The sequence below is a fragment of the Spinacia oleracea genome, chromosome 6 (assembly GCF_020520425.1).
Source record: "Spinacia oleracea cultivar Varoflay chromosome 6, BTI_SOV_V1, whole genome shotgun sequence".
Lineage (NCBI taxonomy): Eukaryota > Viridiplantae > Streptophyta > Magnoliopsida > Caryophyllales > Amaranthaceae > Spinacia > Spinacia oleracea.
In genome coordinates, this window is record NC_079492.1 from 34,675,603 (window position 1) to 34,693,426 (window position 17,824).

A 17,824-nucleotide genomic window follows, 5' to 3' on the forward strand; every position below is an offset into this window, starting at 1 on the left:
AAATCACTTATGTCCAATTTAGTGATTTAGACTAGGGACTTAATAAGTTGTGATTTCAGTTCACTTTATAGGGTTCCATTATCAAAACGTTTTCGATAATCCTATTTGAAAACACAAGTTATTTGGACATTTTATTTAATACTAAACCAAACAATTAAATAAGAATGAACTTTTATTGATAAACATTCAAAGTATAATAAATGTCTTTACAATTGTAAACATAAAGTAAACAAACTAAAGCCATTCTCCCATATGCCTAAGCCCCATAGACCTAGTATGACTCTCATGCTTAGGTTGAGCAAGCGGTTTAGTCAGAGGATCAGCCACGTTATCCTCAGTATGAACCTTGCTTACTTTCACATCCCCTCTTTCAACGATCTCTCGAATAAGATGGAATCTCCTGAGCACATGTTTGGATTTTTGGTGCGATCTGGGTTCCTTGGACTGGGAAATGGCACCATTGTTGTCACAATACAACTCAATGCCATTTTCAATGCTAGGAACTACACCAAGTTCACTAATGAACTTTTTGATCCAAACAGCTTCTTTTGCTGCATCACTTGCTGCAATATACTCGGCCTCTGTTGTAGAATCTGCGATGGTACTCTGCTTAGAACTCTTCCAGCTCACAGCCCCTCCATTGAGACAAAATATGAAACCAGATTGTGATCGAAAATCATCTTTGTCACTTTGGAAGCTTGCATCGGTGTATCCAGTGGCAACCAACTCATTATCTCCACCATAGACCAAGAAATCATCCTTAGTCCTTCTTAAGTACTTAAGGATATTCTTTGCTGCCATCCAGTGCGCCTCTCCTGGGTTTGACTGGTATCTGCTGCACATACTCAAAGCATATGCAACATCCGGTCGAGTGCATACCATGGCATACATAATGGACCCTATTGCAGAGGCATAAGGAACATTACTCATGCGCTTGACCTCATCAGGTGTCGAAGGACACTGAGTCTTGCCAAGTGAAATGCCATGTTGCATGGGAATGAAACCTCTTTTGGAGTTTTCCAGCTTGAACCTTGCAAGAACCTTATCAATATAAGTCTCTTGGCTAAGTCCAATCAGCCTTTTGGATCTATCTCTATGGATCCTTATTCCCAAGATGTATTCAGCTTCTCCTAGGTCTTTCATGGAAAAACAACTTTTAAGCCATTCCTTGACTGACTCAAGCATGGTCTTGTCGTTTCCTATTAGAAGTATGTCATCTACATACAAGACTAGGAAAGCAATACTACTCCCATTCAACTTCTTGTATATACAAGATTCCTCTTCATTTCTGAGGAAGCCAAAAGATTTGACTGCCTCATCAAATCTGAGGTTCCAACTCCGGGATGCTTGCTTAAGCCCATAAATGGACTTCTTAAGCTTGCAAACTTTTCTTGGACTGTTTGGATCTTCAAAACCTTGTGGTTGTGTCATGTACACATCCTCTTTCAAGAACCCATTCAAGAAAGCGGTTTTGACGTCCATTTGCCAGATCTCATAGTCATGAAAGGCAGCAATCGCAAGAATTATCCTAATGGATTTCAGCATGGCTACTGGTGAGAAGGTTTCATCATAGTCAATACCATGAATTTGTCTAAAACCTTTTGCCACTAGTCTTGCCTTAAAGACATCAATGTTTCCATCTTTGTCCTTTTTCAGTTTGAAAATCCATTTGTAACCTATGGGTTTAACCCCATCAGGCAAAGCAACCAAGTCCCATACTTGATTTTCAAACATCGAATCCATTTCGGATCTCATGGCTTCAAGCCATTTCTCGGAGTCTTGACTCGTCAAAGCATTTGTGTAGCTAGTAGGTTCCTCATGTTCTAAAATCTCTATTTCAGAACTTTCAGTCAAAAGGAAATCAATATATCTCTTTGACGGAATGACGGTCCTACTAGACCTACGTTGGGGAACAACAGGAGAAGTTTCCACCTCATTAGGTTGAGGGACTTCGCATGGATTATCTCCAAGTGGGACGGTAGAAGGCGCATGAATGGAATGCACCACCTCCTGAGCATTTTCATGCTGGGTCGTCTCTGACGAGGTGTGAACCTCATCCATTTGTTGCTCATCTCGAATTTCTTCGAGATATACATTACTCCCACTTGTTTTTATGGAAATAAACTCCTTTTCCAGAAAGACACCATCGCGAGCAACAAACACTTTGTTTTCGCTTTGGTTGTAGAAGTAGTATCCCTTAGTCTGTTTTGGGTAACCCACAAAAAGACACTTATCGGACTTGGGTGAAAGCTTATCAGAAAGTAAACGTTTTACATAAACTTCACAACCCCATGTCCTTAGAAAAGACAATTTTGGAACTTTTCCAGTCCACATTGAAGGAAATAATGCCCTTGGTCCAAGTATGCATTCTATGTTAAGTCTAATAAATGCGGTTCAGTATTAATTAACAAGTTAATAATTCAGTGAGATCAAGTGAGCTGAATGCCTAGCTAGAGGCCGCTTCAGTTCAAGTGGAATTAATGATATTAATCCACAGCTTACTCTTGACTGAACCCGTAGGGTCCCACAAATAGTACGTAAACGGATCAAGTATTTAATGGCATTAGATACTCCATCTATGGATATTCGGAATCGACGGATCTTGGTTTCAGTGGGAGCTGAGATCGTCATAGGCAAGAAATGAATACTCCGGAAACGATGATATTGCCGGAAACGGAAATATGGATCGTATCGGAAATATAAATATTATCCAAGTCGTAGATGTTGCCGGAAACGGAAACATGGTACGTATCGGAAAATATTATCGGAAATGGAAATATTACCAGAATCGGAAATATTGCCGGAAACGGAAATATTGTCAGAATCGGAAATATTATCGGAATCGGAAAATAATTTCGGAAACGGAAATATTAAATATTTGTTCGAAACGGAAATTGATTCCGGAATCAGAAATATTAAATATTGTTCGTATCGGAAATGAATTCCGGAACCGGGAATTTAATCGGAAGCGTATCGTACGAATTAGCATCGGACGAGGCCTGCCGGACGAAGGCCCAGCACGAAGTCGGGCCATCGCCCAACAAGCCAAACGCGCGCCCAGCCAAGGCAGCGCCCAGGCCCACCGCAAGGCCGGCCCAGCGCGCGCCTAAGGCCATGGGCCTCGCTGCGTGGGCTGCTGCTCGCACGCACGCATGGGCGGCCCTCGTGGCTGCCGTGTGTGTGTGAGTTTGTGTTCATGCACGATTCCTAAAACTATTAGAATTAGTATATGATTAAATTCATATTCCTAAAAGGATAAATTAATTAATTAGAGTTCTTATAGGATTCTAAGTTTAATTAATTCGTATCCTACTAGGATTCCAATTCCCTTTCCATAACTCTATAAATACGTGCCTAGGGTCACATATTTTTAGAGATTAATTCAAGTATTCAAAGTGAGTTTTGAGAGAAAAATTCAGCCATATTTCTTACCTAAGAGTGCCGAAAATTCTAGTACCTTAAGGGCGATTCTAGTTGGTCAATCTTAAGGCGGATCCGGACGTGCTGTGGACTATCTACGGAGGGACGACACTTGGAGTCCTAAAGACTTGTTCTTGTTCGGTTCGGGCGCAGCTAGGGAAGGCACGCAACAAAGAGTATGCATCTAAATTATGCTATATGATTATGTGTAAATAATATGTATTCCTGGCTTAATGGTTGTTTCCGCATGATTTATGTATTGTCATATGTATCATAACCTAACAGTGGTATCACGAGCCCCTTATTATTTTCATAATCTAAATTGCATGAACATGGTTAAATATTACAAATTTGCAAGAATTAAAAGGGGTGATTAATTTTCGTAATTGTTAATTAATTGCAAATTGCGTTTATTTAATTATACGTACGCAGTTTTTCGGCAGTTTCTTCGTTACTCATTCAAATCGAGTGATTTTTGTGTCAATTCCGCATGTAAAAGGCATTCTAAAATTTTGACAAAAAAAGTATTTTTCTACCGAACCCAGAATTCTCAAATTCGAAGCCTAACTATGACTTTTCGAAGGTTTTAGTTTTTCGAATGCAAAATTTCGTAAATTTAAGATGTTAAATTAAATATTTGCGATTCTTGTTGATAAATCTTGAATTTTTGATTGACCTACTGTTTATGTTTAACAAGTTTGAATGCCTAGCCTTGTTAATTATGCAATCTAATTTGTAATTATGATTAATTTGTTGAAAATTAGAATAATTTAGAATTAATTTGATTTTCATAATTAATTATAATTTAATTAGAAACCTATGATTAAAAACCACCATAAAAATTGTAAATTTATGATAAATTTTAAATTTTTATGACCTAGACTTGAATCCATGACAATCGGAAATCAATTGAATAATAAATTTTTGATTTTTTCGCCCTAAAATTATGAAATTAATATTATTTATTAATTTGTCATTAATTTTAAATATAAATTTTAAATTTTTATGCGATTCGTTCATATAACTTGCACGCACAAAGCAATGGACGCTTCGTGTTACCCTTAAGGGGTGTTGTATAGTGCGGGCATGCGACAACGAGCAAGGGAGCTCGTCGCCCGTGCGGCACGAATGCAATGAGCAAGGGCATGGTGCACGAGCACAAGGCAGCAGCCCTGCCTTGTGTCGTGGGCCACGAGCTATGAACAAATGGGCATGGGCGAAAGGCAAGCCAAGGCAGTCGCGTGTGGGCAGCAAGCGAGCTGCGCCACGACGCGCACTGCCTCGCGCAAGCGCGCGCAGCCTCGCGTGCAGCGAGCGCAAGCTCGCGTGCCACGAGCGCTGCGCCCAGCGATTGATCGTGCGCAATTGCTCGCGCGCACAGCGAGCGATGGCTCGCGCGCACAGCGAGCGATGGCTCGCGCGCACAGCGAGCGATGGCTCGCGCGCACAGCGAGCGATGGAGCGCGCGCACAGCGAGCGCGCAGCGAGCGATGGCTCGCGTGCGTCGAGCGCTGGCGCGCGCGCAGCGAGCACCATAGCGTGCGATGGCTTGCGATGGAAGATGCAGCAGCTATGCGACGAGCGCATGGGCTGCGCGCACATGGCCAGCGATGGCTGCGTGCGTGCGGCCCATGGGCGTGCGATGCGTAGGGTGTTTGCGTTGCGATTAGATCGTTTTGAATGTTTAATTTGAAATTTTTCAGTTTACGTAATTTTTATTAATTTTAAAATTAATAATTTAAATTATTTTCTTGGATTTTAATTTTGAATATTGTAATTATAATAAATTTTATTTATTCTAATTATTTTACTAAAATTAAAATCATGAATTAATTTAAATACGACTGAAATTAAATTAAACTTTTTGGATTCAATTATAAATTTATATGAGCTTTAAATTTTAATTAAATTTGTATGTTTCCGGTTAGACTTGAAATACATTTTTATGTTTAAAATTAGTAAAGCATATGAATTTATTGGTTTAAGTGGGAGCCCTTTTAGTCATAAAACTCTTGATTAGGTGTACAAATCCTTAAGGTTAAAACAACTTGATTAGAATTAATAAGGACTGAATAATTGGTAGATTATTGGTGCCCTTGATTAATTGCTGCAAATGTTTACGTGATGCATAATGTGTTTTACTAACCAGCTATGTGGGCCATTCATGATAATGAATGGGTGAATGGTATATATTGTATATGTACTGTTGTGCAGGTTATGAAGTGACTAGTATGGCCCAAATAGGATAGAAAATATGGTCTGCGTACCATTAATTTGAATGTAATTGGTCGAAAGTACCAAAGTTATTTTTCAATTCAAATATGGTCTGCGTACCATCAAATAGTTGTAATTAGTTATAGCTTATCCTATTTGAAGAAAATGGTGCCTCCCACGGAGATTTTCAAGACGGACTTTGAAGTCAAAACTTCAAGATGAAGTCGGGCCATACTAGATCACATTTATCTTATGCATGTTTTAAGTTATTTATTGCTTTTAAATATGTCTTAAAATGCATGAGATCAAAAGCTTGATTATGTTGCATGATTAAGGATTTTAGTTCACTTAAAATCTAACCAACATAGTAAGAGCCTTAAGTTCCAAACTTAAAAAATTGAGTTAAAAGGTGCCATGCCAAAATATACACTTGCTTGGATATCCTTTACATCAATCTAGTAATAGTTTTCGCTCAGCGAGTGTTACTTATTGGTCCTAAAGGGGCAAGGTACACAAATAATTGTGAGTACATGTTAGTTTTGGTGAAACTCAACGATATAAGTAAGGAGTCCTTTTATGTCGTGGCAAAATCTATAGGTTTACCTAATAAGTTCTTAGACGTACCTATCAACCAAGAATAGTTTCTAGACTATTAGCAAAAGGCTTTGCTTACCTAAGATGTTCTAGGATTAAGTCGACAAACTGTGCTTAGTTCTTCAATGATTTTAGGATCTTGGAATCATTTTATTCACACCTGCCGGAACACATAACTTGAATAAAATGCTTAATAAACATTGAATTATGCATGTATGCTAGAATTTAAGTTTATTAAGAGAAACTGTGAATGGTTATTTATTTGTTTATTCTTTTCAATTGTAGTTTTTAATATGGCAAACAACAATTCATTCAACATTCGATCAATTCTCGAAAAGGAGAAGTTGAACGGGAAAAACTTCCTTGACTGGCAAAGGAACTTGCAAATAGTTCTTATGCAGGAAGAAAAGGAGTATGTCCTAGATGAGGCGATGCCCGAAGCCGCAGGCGACGGGGTCACTCAGGCAGCCCTCAATCGTTGGATTGATGCCAACAAGGATGTGAAATGTCTAATGCTCGCCACCATGAGTGCGGATCTGCAGAAAACGTTCATCAACTCAGATGCTTTCACAATCATCAGTGAGTTGAAGAACATGTTCCAAGATCTGGCTCGAGTCGAAAGATTCGAGACTCATAGGCAAATTCTTGAGACCAAGCTTGAGAAAGGCGAGCCCGTAAGTCCACATGTTCTCAAAATGATTGGACTCATTGAGAATATGAGTCGGCTGGATCAGCAGTTTTCTCAGGAAATGGCTATAGACACCATCCTCCATTCTCTTCATAGCGGGTATGATCAGTTCAAACTGAACTACAGTATGAATAGTCTGGACAAAACGCTCACTGAGCTTCATGGTATGCTGAAGACCGCTGAAAAGACGCTCAAAAGTGATAAGCAGGATGTGCTTATGGTGCGTGGGGGCAAGTTCAAGAAATCTGGAAAGAAGAGGAATGCTAAGAAAGGTGGCAACAAGGCCAGCCCAACTAAGCAACCTGGCGCCAAATCTGTAAAGAGGAAAGTCAGTCAACCCACTTCTGAATCCGAATGCTTCTACTGCAAGAAGAAGGGGCATTGGAAGAGAGATTGCTTGAAGCTAAAGGAAGATCAGAAGAACGGAACAGTCGTTCCATCTTCAGGTATTTTCGTTATAGACTGTATACTTGCTAATTCAACTTCTTGGGTATTAGATACAGGTTGTGGCTCACACTTATGTTCCAATCCACAGGGACTAAGAAGAAGTAGAAAGTTAAGCAAGGGTGAAGTCGACCTACGAGTGGAAAATGGAGCACGGATTGCTGCATTAGCTGTAGGAACTTACTATTTGTCGTTGCCCTCCGGGCTAGTTTTGGAACTGGAAGAATGTTTCCATGTTCCAAGTCTTACTAAAAACATCATTTCAGTTTCTTGCTTAGATGCTAAGGGATTTTCCTTTTTAATAAAAGACAATAGTTGTTCGTTTTATTTTAAAGAGATGTTTTATGGATCTGCTAGATTAGTCAATGGACTTTATTTATTAGATCACGACAAACAAGTATATAACATAAATACCAAAAAGGCCAAAAAGGATGATTTAGATCTCACCTGTCTGTGGCATTGTCGATTAGGCCATATAAACTTGAAACGCTTAGAAAGACTTCAAAAGGAAGGAATTCTAGAACCATTTGACTTAGAGGATTATGGTAAATGCGAATCATGTTTACTTGGCAAAATGACAAAGCAACCTTTCTCTAAAGTTGGAGAAAGAGCAAATGAACTATTGGGTTTAATCCATACAGATGTATGTGGACCAATGAGTACAAATGCTAGAGGTGGTTTCAGCTACTTTATCACTTTCACTGATGACTTCAGTAGGTATGGTTATGTCTACCTAATGAAGCATAAGTCTGAATCCTTTGACAAATTCAAGGAATTTCAGAGTGAAGTAGAGAATCAATTAGGCAAGAAGATTAAGGCACTGCGGTCTGATAGAGGCGGGGAATATCTGAGCTATGAATTTGATGACCATCTGAAAGAATGTGGAATTCTATCAGAATTGACTCCTCCTGGAACACCACAATGGAACGGTGTGTCGGAACGGAGGAACAGAACCTTGCTAGACATGGTCAGGTCAATGATGGGTCAGGCCGAACTTCCATTAGAATTTTGGGGACATGCACTAAATACAGCTGCACTCACTATAAATAGAGCTCCGTCTAAAGCTGTCGAAAAGACTCCATACGAATTATGGTTTGGAAAGCCTCCAAATGTGTCTTTTCTTAAGATTTGGGGATGTGAAGTATACGTCAAACGATTAATTTCAGACAAACTTCATCCAAAATCTGACAAATGTATCCTTGTGGGCTATCCAAAGGAAACAAAGGGGTATTACTTCTACAATACATCTGAGAACAAGGTGTTTGTTGCTCGAGATGGTGTCTTTTTGGAGAAAGATCACATTTCCAAAATGACAAGTGGGAGAAAAGTAGACCTCGAAGAAATTCGAGTCGAACAACAAACTCTAGAGAATGCTCAAGATGACATTCAGGATGAAACTCAGAGATCTTTAGAAGAATCTGGTGAGAATCATGGTCAATCTAGAAATGTTACCCCGCGTAGATCGCAAAGATATAGATCTCAACCGGAAAGGTACTTAGGTATTTTGACGAACGAGAGCTATGACGTTCTATTACTTGAAAGTGATGAACCTGAGACTTACAAACAAGCTATGACGAGCCCTAGCTCCAAGCAATGGCAAGAAGCCATGCAATCTGAATTGGACTCCATGTCTGAAAACCAAGTATGGGATTTGGTCGATTTGCCAGATGGCTACCAAGCCATTGGAAGCAAATGGGTTTTCAAACTGAAAAAAGACAAGGATGGAAAACTTGAAGTTTTCAAAGCTAGATTGGTTGCAAAAGGTTACAGGCAAGTCCACGGTGTGGATTACGATGAAACCTTTTCACCAGTTGCAATGCTAAAGTCTATTCGGATAATGTTAGCAATCGCTGCATATTACGATTACGAAATATGGCAGATGGATGTCAAAACTGCTTTCTTAAACGGCGTTTTAACAAAAACTGTGTTTATGACACATCCTGAAGGTTTTGAGGATCCAAAGAATGCTAAAAAGGTATGCAAGCTAAAGAAGTCAATCTACGGATTGAAGCAGGCATCCAGGAGCTGGAATATACGTTTTGATGAAGCAGTCAAGGACTTTGGTTTCATCAAGAACGCAGACGAATCTTGTGTATACAAGAAGGTCAGTGGGAGCAAAATTGCTTTCCTAGTATTATATGTCGACGACATATTGCTTATCGGAAATGACATTCCTATGTTGAATTCTGTCAAGATTTGGCTTGGGAAATGTTTTTCGATGAAGGATCTAGGAGAAGCACATTACATATTGGGCATCAAGATTTACAGAGATAGATCTAAAAGGATGATTGGACTTAGTCAAAGCACTTATATCAATAAGGTGCTTGATAGGTTCAAGATGGCGGACTCCAAACGAGGCTACCTACCCATGTCTCATGGAATGACTCTAAGCAAGACTCAGTGCCCAAAAACACTTGATGAGCGTAGACGAATGAATGGGATTCCATATGCATCATTGATTGGTTCAATAATGTATGCTATGATATGTACACGCCCGGATGTTGCGTACGCACTCAGTGCTACGAGCAGATACCAGTCAGACCCAGGAGAGGCGCATTGGACTGCTGCTAAGAACATTCTGAAGTACCTGAAAAGGCACAAAGATGACTTCCTGGTCTATGGTGGAGATGATGAATTAATTGTTAAAGGCTATACGGACGCAAGTTTCCAAACCGACAAAGATGATTTCAGATCACAGTCTGGGTTTGTCTTCTGCCTCAACGGAGGAGCAGTAAGTTGGAAAAGTGCTAAGCAAAGCACCATTGCGGATTCTACAACTGAAGCGGAGTACATTGCTGCACATGAAGCAGCAAAGGAAGCTATATGGCTAAGGAAGTTCATAGGTGAACTTGGTGTAGTCCCCTCCATTAAAGGACCAATAGCCCTGTATTGTGACAATAACGGAGCTATTGCACAGGCAAAAGAGCCTAGACACCACCAGAGAGTCAAGCATGTACTTCGTAGATTTCACCTTCTACGAGAGTTCGTTGAAAGAAAAGAAGTCGAGATAAGCAAAATTGGAACTGATGACAACATATCAGATCCATTGACTAAACCTCTGCCGCAGGCGAAGCACAACTCGCACACTGCAGCTATGGGAATCAAGCATATTGGAGAATGGCTTTGATGTCTCTGTTTAATGTTTTAAAGTTTTAGAGTTTAAATCTTTGTAAAACATTATTGGTTAATCATTCACAATAAATGAAAAGAATTCATTTTTCCATTTAATTTGTGGTTTATTAAATGATGAGTCCCTTCAATTTAACGATATATTCAAGATAGACTGTCAGGACCAGTCCTGTGACTAAGAAATGTCTATCAAGTGAACTTGAATGTCAAAGGTTGAAAATGGTCCCTAGTCGGAGTTTTCTATAAATTTGGACGCATAGAAAACGTTAGACGATTAGAATGCAAGATGACTAGTAGTTCTGTTTCTTGAACTATGTGGACATGGCAATGTCATAATCATTTGCATAGATACTTACTTTGGGAAGACTAGTATCGGACAAGACCTATGAAACTTTACTGTAAGAGATGAAAGTCTGTCATAAGTAAATTTCATTAAATTATTAGACACTAAATCCTCAATACCTGAGTGATTTGAGATTACTTGTTTGAGAACTGGTTGCTTTGACGTTGACCAACCGTCGCACCGTAAAAGGAGGCTATAAAGGCAACGCTCAGGTAATCACCTATCAAACGAAGTCTAATCTCAAGATCGCAAGATTGGAATTGTCCTCCCATAAATCGGGATGAGATGCTTAAAAGTTGTACAAGGCCACTCGGAGAGCTAGAAACTGTGAAATGCATGGCTGTGCTCGGATGAATCATAGGCTATGATTATCTGTTTATTTGATCAGTTGAACTCTGAAACCGAGAAACACCTCTGGACATAATAAGGATGACAACTCTTACCTTATGTTCAAGAGGAAGCATCGAGCGACAAAGGAATTAGGAAATGCACACTTGTCCCTAAGGACAAGTGGGAGACTGAAGGAAATAATGCCCTTGGTCCAAGTATGCATTCTATGTTAAGTCTAATAAATGCGGTTCAGTATTAATTAACAAGTTAATAATTCATTGAGATCAAGTGAGCTGAATGCCTAGCTAGAGGCCGCTTCAGTTCAAGTGGAATTAATGATATTAATCCACAGCTTACTCTTGACTGAACCCATAGGGTCACACAAATAGTACGTAAACGGATCAAGTATTTAATGGCATTAGATGCTCCATCTATGGATATTCGGAATCGACGGATCTTGGTTTCAGTGGGAGCTGAGATCGTCACAGGCAAGAAATGAATACTCCGGAAACGATGATATTGCCGGAAACGGAAATATGGATCGTATCGGAAATAAAAATATTATCCAAGTCGTAGATGTTGCCGGAAACGGAAACATGGTACGTATCGGAAAATATTATCGGAAATGGAAATATTACCAGAATCGGAAATATTGCCGGAAACGGAAATATTGTCAGAATCGGAAATATTATCGGAATCGGAAAATAATTCCGGAAACGGAAATATTAAATATTTGTTCGAAACGGAAATTGATTCCGGAATCGGAAATATTAAATATTGTTCGTATCGGAAATGAATTCCGGAACCGGGAATTTAATCGGAAGCGTATCGTACGAATTAGCATCGGACGAGGCCTGCCGGACGAAGGCCCAGCACGAAGTCGGGCCATCGCCCAGCAAGCCAAACGCGCGCCCAGCCAAGGCAGCGCCCAGGCCCACCGCAAGGCAGGCCCAGCGCGCGCCTAAGGCCATGGGCCTCGCTGCGTGGGCTGCTGCTCGCACGCACGCATGGGCGGCCCTCGTGGCTGCCGTGTGTGTGTGAGTTTGTGTTCATGCACGATTCCTAAAACTATTAGAATTAGTATATGATTAAATTCCTATTCCTAAAAGGATAAATTAATTAATTAGAGTTCTTATAGGATTCTAAGTTTAATTAATTCGTATCCTACTAGGATTCCAATTCCCTTTCCATAACTCTATAAATACGTGCCTAGGGTCACATATTTTCAGAGATTAATTCAAGTATTCAAAGTGAGTTTTGAGAGAAAAATTCAGCCATATTTCTTACCTAAGAGTGCCGAAAATTCTAGTACCTTAAGGGCGATTCTAGTTGGTCAATCTTAAGGCGGATCCGGACGTGCTGTGGACTATCTACGGAGGGACGACACTTGGAGTCCTAAAGACTTGTTCTTGTTCGGTTCGGGCGCAGCTAGGGAAGGCACGCAACAAAGAGTATGCATCTAAATTATGCTATATGATTATGTGTAAATAATATGTATTTCTGGCTTAATGGTTGTTTCCGCATGATTTATGTATTGTCATATGTATCATAACCTAACACACATCTCATATGGCGTCTTTTCTACTGCTTTGGACGGAGCTCTGTTGAGTGTGAATGCCGCTGTTTCAAGCGCAAATCCCCAAAATGAGGCAGGAAGGTTAGCAAGACTCATCATGGACCGAACCATATCTAATAAAGTTCGATTCCTTCTTTCGGAAACCCCATTCAAGTGTGGTGTCCCTGGTGGAGTCAATTGCGAAAGTATTCCACAATCTTTCAAATGATCACCAAACTCTTGAGATAAATATTCACCAACCACGATCGGATCGCAATGCTTTAATTTTCTTTCCAAGTTGGTTTTGTACTTCATTTTGGAATTCCTTGAACTTTTCAAAGGATTCCGACTTATGTCGCATGAGGTAAACATATCCAAATCTGCTCACATCATCAGTAAAAGTAATGAAATACCCGTACCCTCCCCTAGCCAAAGTACTCATAGGTCCGCAAACATCAGTATGTATGAGGGCTAAAAGATCATTGGCCCTTTCACTTGAGCCTGTGAAAGGAGACTTTGTCATTTTTCCCATTAAGCAAAATTCACATACTTCAAATGATTCAAAATCAAATGATTTGAGAATTCCATCCTTATGAAGTTTCTCTATGCGCTTTGAGCTTATATGGCCTAATCGACAATGCCATAGGTAAGTAGGGTTCAAATCATTTGGTTTGTGTTTCTTGTTTTCTATGTGATAGATATGGTTTTGTAAGTCTAGTACATATAAACCATTTGATAATTTAGCAGAGACATGGAACATACCATTCAAATATGTTGAACAACAATTATTCATAATTTGAAATGAAAAACCTTCCGAATCCAAAATCGGAATAGAAATTATGTTCTTGGTAATAACTGGAACGTAATAACAATTATAAAGTTCTAATATTAAACCAGAAGGCAAGCGTAAACTATAATCTCCTACAGCTAAAGCAGCAACTCTTGCTCCATTGCCTACTCGGAGATCTACTTCGCCTTTGCTCAAGCTTCTACTTCTTTTTAGTCCTTGCACATTACCAATAATGTGCGACCCACAAGCGGTATCAAATACCCAAGAAGTAGTTGTAGCTAAATTAACTTCTATGACATTGATACTCTTGAACTGCTTACCTCTCTTGACCATTAGAACATCCTTATGTTCAGGTTCACCAGGTAAGTTCCCCTCGTCCTGAACCATCATACTATGCAACCTCCCTAATCTAGCATTCTTCTGAAACAAAGTTTTCAGTTCCTGGATTATTGTGTAGGCATCTAGACCATCAAAACGTTTTTGATACTCTGGTTCCATGCAAGCAAGCATCAAACATGTTACTTGCAGAGAGTTATCCTGGAGAGTTTGTTTAGCTCGACATTGAGCTTCAGTAGCATTTTCTGGCATGGGTTCAAGAGGGAGTGGATTTTCAAGAACACTTTCTTTTCCTTCCGCTCTGAGAACAATTCTCATAGCCTTTTCCCATTGTAGGAAGTTGTGTGCATTCAGTTTGTTTTCAATTAGATGGCGCAAGTTAAAAGTAGAGTTGTTTGCACCAGACATGATAACTACAATAAAAAGTAAAGCAAGATTCAATATAATGTTTATCAAAAGTAGCAATTAAACAAATTCAATTCACTACTACCCTTTATTCAAAATTAGAAGTCCCCATTGAATAAAGAATTAACCAAGATCCCCTCCCACTACAATCAAACGGACTTTGGCCCTGCTACTTTAATTTATAGTATTCGAGGTAAGTAAACATTTTACTAATTATAACTGATTATAACTCTTGGTAGACAGGTTACCAACTCTTTGTATTTTCCTATCTCTAAGCTTCAAAACCCAAAACTTTGTCTTTTGATAGTTTTGTTGAGTTAAACCAAACATTAACATGTAAGTTTCAAAAACCTACCCTACTATCCCCGGAATTATAAGCAACACCCTGCTTTGGCAGAACCTATTACTCATGATCTAAGGCTTTATAGGTGTTGTATGGAAAAGCACATAAACTCAATATTATTTTGGGATCTAAGTTTACTATGTTGGTTAATAAAAAGTGAACACATTGCTTTAAATAACCACATACATAAACTCAATAAGCATTTTAAGGCAATATAAAATGCATAAAAATTAAATGTGATCCTAGTATGGCCCTAAAAAATAAGCTCAAATCTTCTTGGGTTCCTGTTCATCTTTCTTGGATCTCTATCCTTGAATTTCTGATTGAACCTTCTTACTCCATCGAGCTTATAATACGAACTTTATAATCTAATTTAAACTTTTAAATTAAATTACAACAATACAGAACGATGCACAGGTCGTATTTCAAAATTTACAAGAATACAAAACGATACGCAGATCGTATTTTCTATCCTATTTTGGGCCATACTAGTCACTTGACTGTAACAAAATATCATATATATTCCATACACGCATATAATATCAAACTATATTAAACACAAATTATTTACTTATTAACTTTTAATAAGCAAATAGCATTTCCAAAATAATTATAAAAACTTAAACAATTTAAGTTTAACATTATTTATGAATCTTTATTATTTTAATTCAATTACTTATTTAAATATGGCTAGAATAATCTCATTAATCTTTAATTTGCATTAAAAGGAAATTTATTGATTTATGCTATAATTTTCCAAAAAAAAATATTTTCAAGTTACTCAAAATAACAATAGGTTAAATTTAGAAAACTAAATCAAAATAATTTTGACCTTTTCCATACTAACATCGTTAGGAAAATTCTTTCCTTTTAATGAAAAAGTCAAACATTTTCTTAACCACTACTGACTGATGGTTATTCCCCTTTCTTATTTCCTTTTTTTTTTTTTTTTTGTTATGAGGAGGCACGAGCCCAGCAGGCTAGGCGGCACCTCCTGTCCCCCTGCCTCAAGGAACTCGACGCCGGCCATCAGTCACGAAAACCGTCGACAAGCTAACACCTCATTCCGGCCTTTTGCGGTAGAAATCCCCAGCCACGCCGGCCGACCCGACCACCAGAAGAAGCCGGCATCCGGGCCGACCAGCGAGCCAGTACAACCAGCGAGCCAGGCGCAAAACAGCGTCACACGCCGCCCTTACTACTGCCCTTACTGCCGCCTGCCGCCACCCCTTCTTCTGCCGTAACACAGCCCTAATTCACCCTCCACCGTGGCTCCACCGCCGCGGGTGGTGGCCACCCAGCCATGGTGGGCAATTTCATTAAATTGTGTAACAATTAATCAATTTAAACTAATCTTTATCCAACTTTTGTTTAAAGATTAAGAAATTTAATTAGGTGTGATAATCCGAAAATTATGGCAAAAAATTTGAATAAATTAACAATCCTTAAACTGAATTTTAGGGTTGTTAGAAGTTAGATTTCAATTTAAAATCTTTATTAAAATTAAATCTAACAAGAATTCAAAATTTAAGGCATAATTATCTCATTTTATTCAAATAATTCAAGAAAATAACAATTATATTCCGAAAAATTCGAATTAAATTACCAGGCAGATCTATTGAATTTTCTTAACAAATAAAATCAAAAATTTTAATTGTTATCCTTAAATTTTATGATTAATCGAATTAAACATAAAAATTAACCAAATTCAATGATTAATATACAAAAATTCCGAAAAATAGTTAAAAAATTACCAAAAAATTTCGGCTAATGTATAAAAATTAGGGGATAATCAGTAGATTTATTTAACAAATTAAAAATCAAATCTTTAATTGTTAACAAATTATTTCCATGATTAATCTTATTAACCAATAAATAATTTAAAATCTGACGAATTTAATTTTAAAAAATCCGAAATTTTTTATGTGATATTAACTGTTAATTTCGACCCTGTGATAAAAATTTCGGAATTTTATAAATTTATTTTGAGCAAAAATTAATTAAATCACGATTTAATGATTCCAATCAATTAATATCATATATTAATTTTGCAAATTCAAGCCATAAATAAATCTTCCCTGAATTGAATCAAAATAATAATGTTGCATACAATCATGATCATAAAATATTATGCAATAGGCTAAAACTGATACCACTGTAGGAACATATACATGCATAAAGCGGAATTTCAGGAAACAATTTCCTAACATCTATCACAGGATCTCATGCATAACAATAGTATAGATCAGATTAAGTTGAAAGAATAATTACCTTTGAAGCGTGTTCTCCCGTTCGTATGCAAGCTTCGAAGATCTTAGAGCCCACTTGTTGCTCCTCTACTCAGTCCACAAGCACGAATTGAATCCCACGTATGCTAGTACGGAAGAGAACAATCACAATCTGTCTCTTGCTTTGTTTGGGATGTACGGCGTTTAGAGAATGACAGTTAGGGTTTTTTGTGTTTTCTTTTTGTGTCAGATATATTCAATCACGTAGTTTCTAAATCCCTGACATTATAACTATTATAATGTGAGAGTTTTAGGTTAACACAAAACTAAAGCCTAACATTCTTCCCTTAACAGACCGGTTGCCATCGGGCCTTTTGGGCCCATTCCAATTAATGCTTATATGTGTGACCTTATAGGATTAATATATTTTAGTTGTAGGTCCAATCAATATTGTCCTGCTAATCACATTTATTCTCTAGCAAGCAAATATGATTACTAAAATAATTAACTTATTATCTTCATAATTAATTCCTATATATTTAGTAATTGCCGAAAATGTCTAAAGACATAATTCCTCACACACTACACTGTATTCCGAAAGAAATGACAAGTACACCGGTGAAAGTGTACGGACCACCGCTTTCAACGGCGGTGTCAAGGGTGTTGGCATGTCTTTTGGAAAAACAAGTCCATTTTGAGCTCATCAATGTCAACATGTCTAAAGGAGAACACAAGTCTCCTGATTACCTCAAAATTCAGCCTTTTGGTCAAGTTCCTGCTTTCCAAGATGACAACTTTACCCTTTTTGGTAATTACAAATTTCCATTCTATGTCTCTATAGATCTTATCGACTCATTTAATTTACATTTACTAATTAGAACCCTGAACCCTATCTGCCTGTTTTTGTTTTTGTTGTTGATTATATAATTGATTTTCAACTTCAATTGCTACAGAAATGGAGTTTATATTGTGGGCTTCATAATGTACTTGTAGATCTTTGTAGTT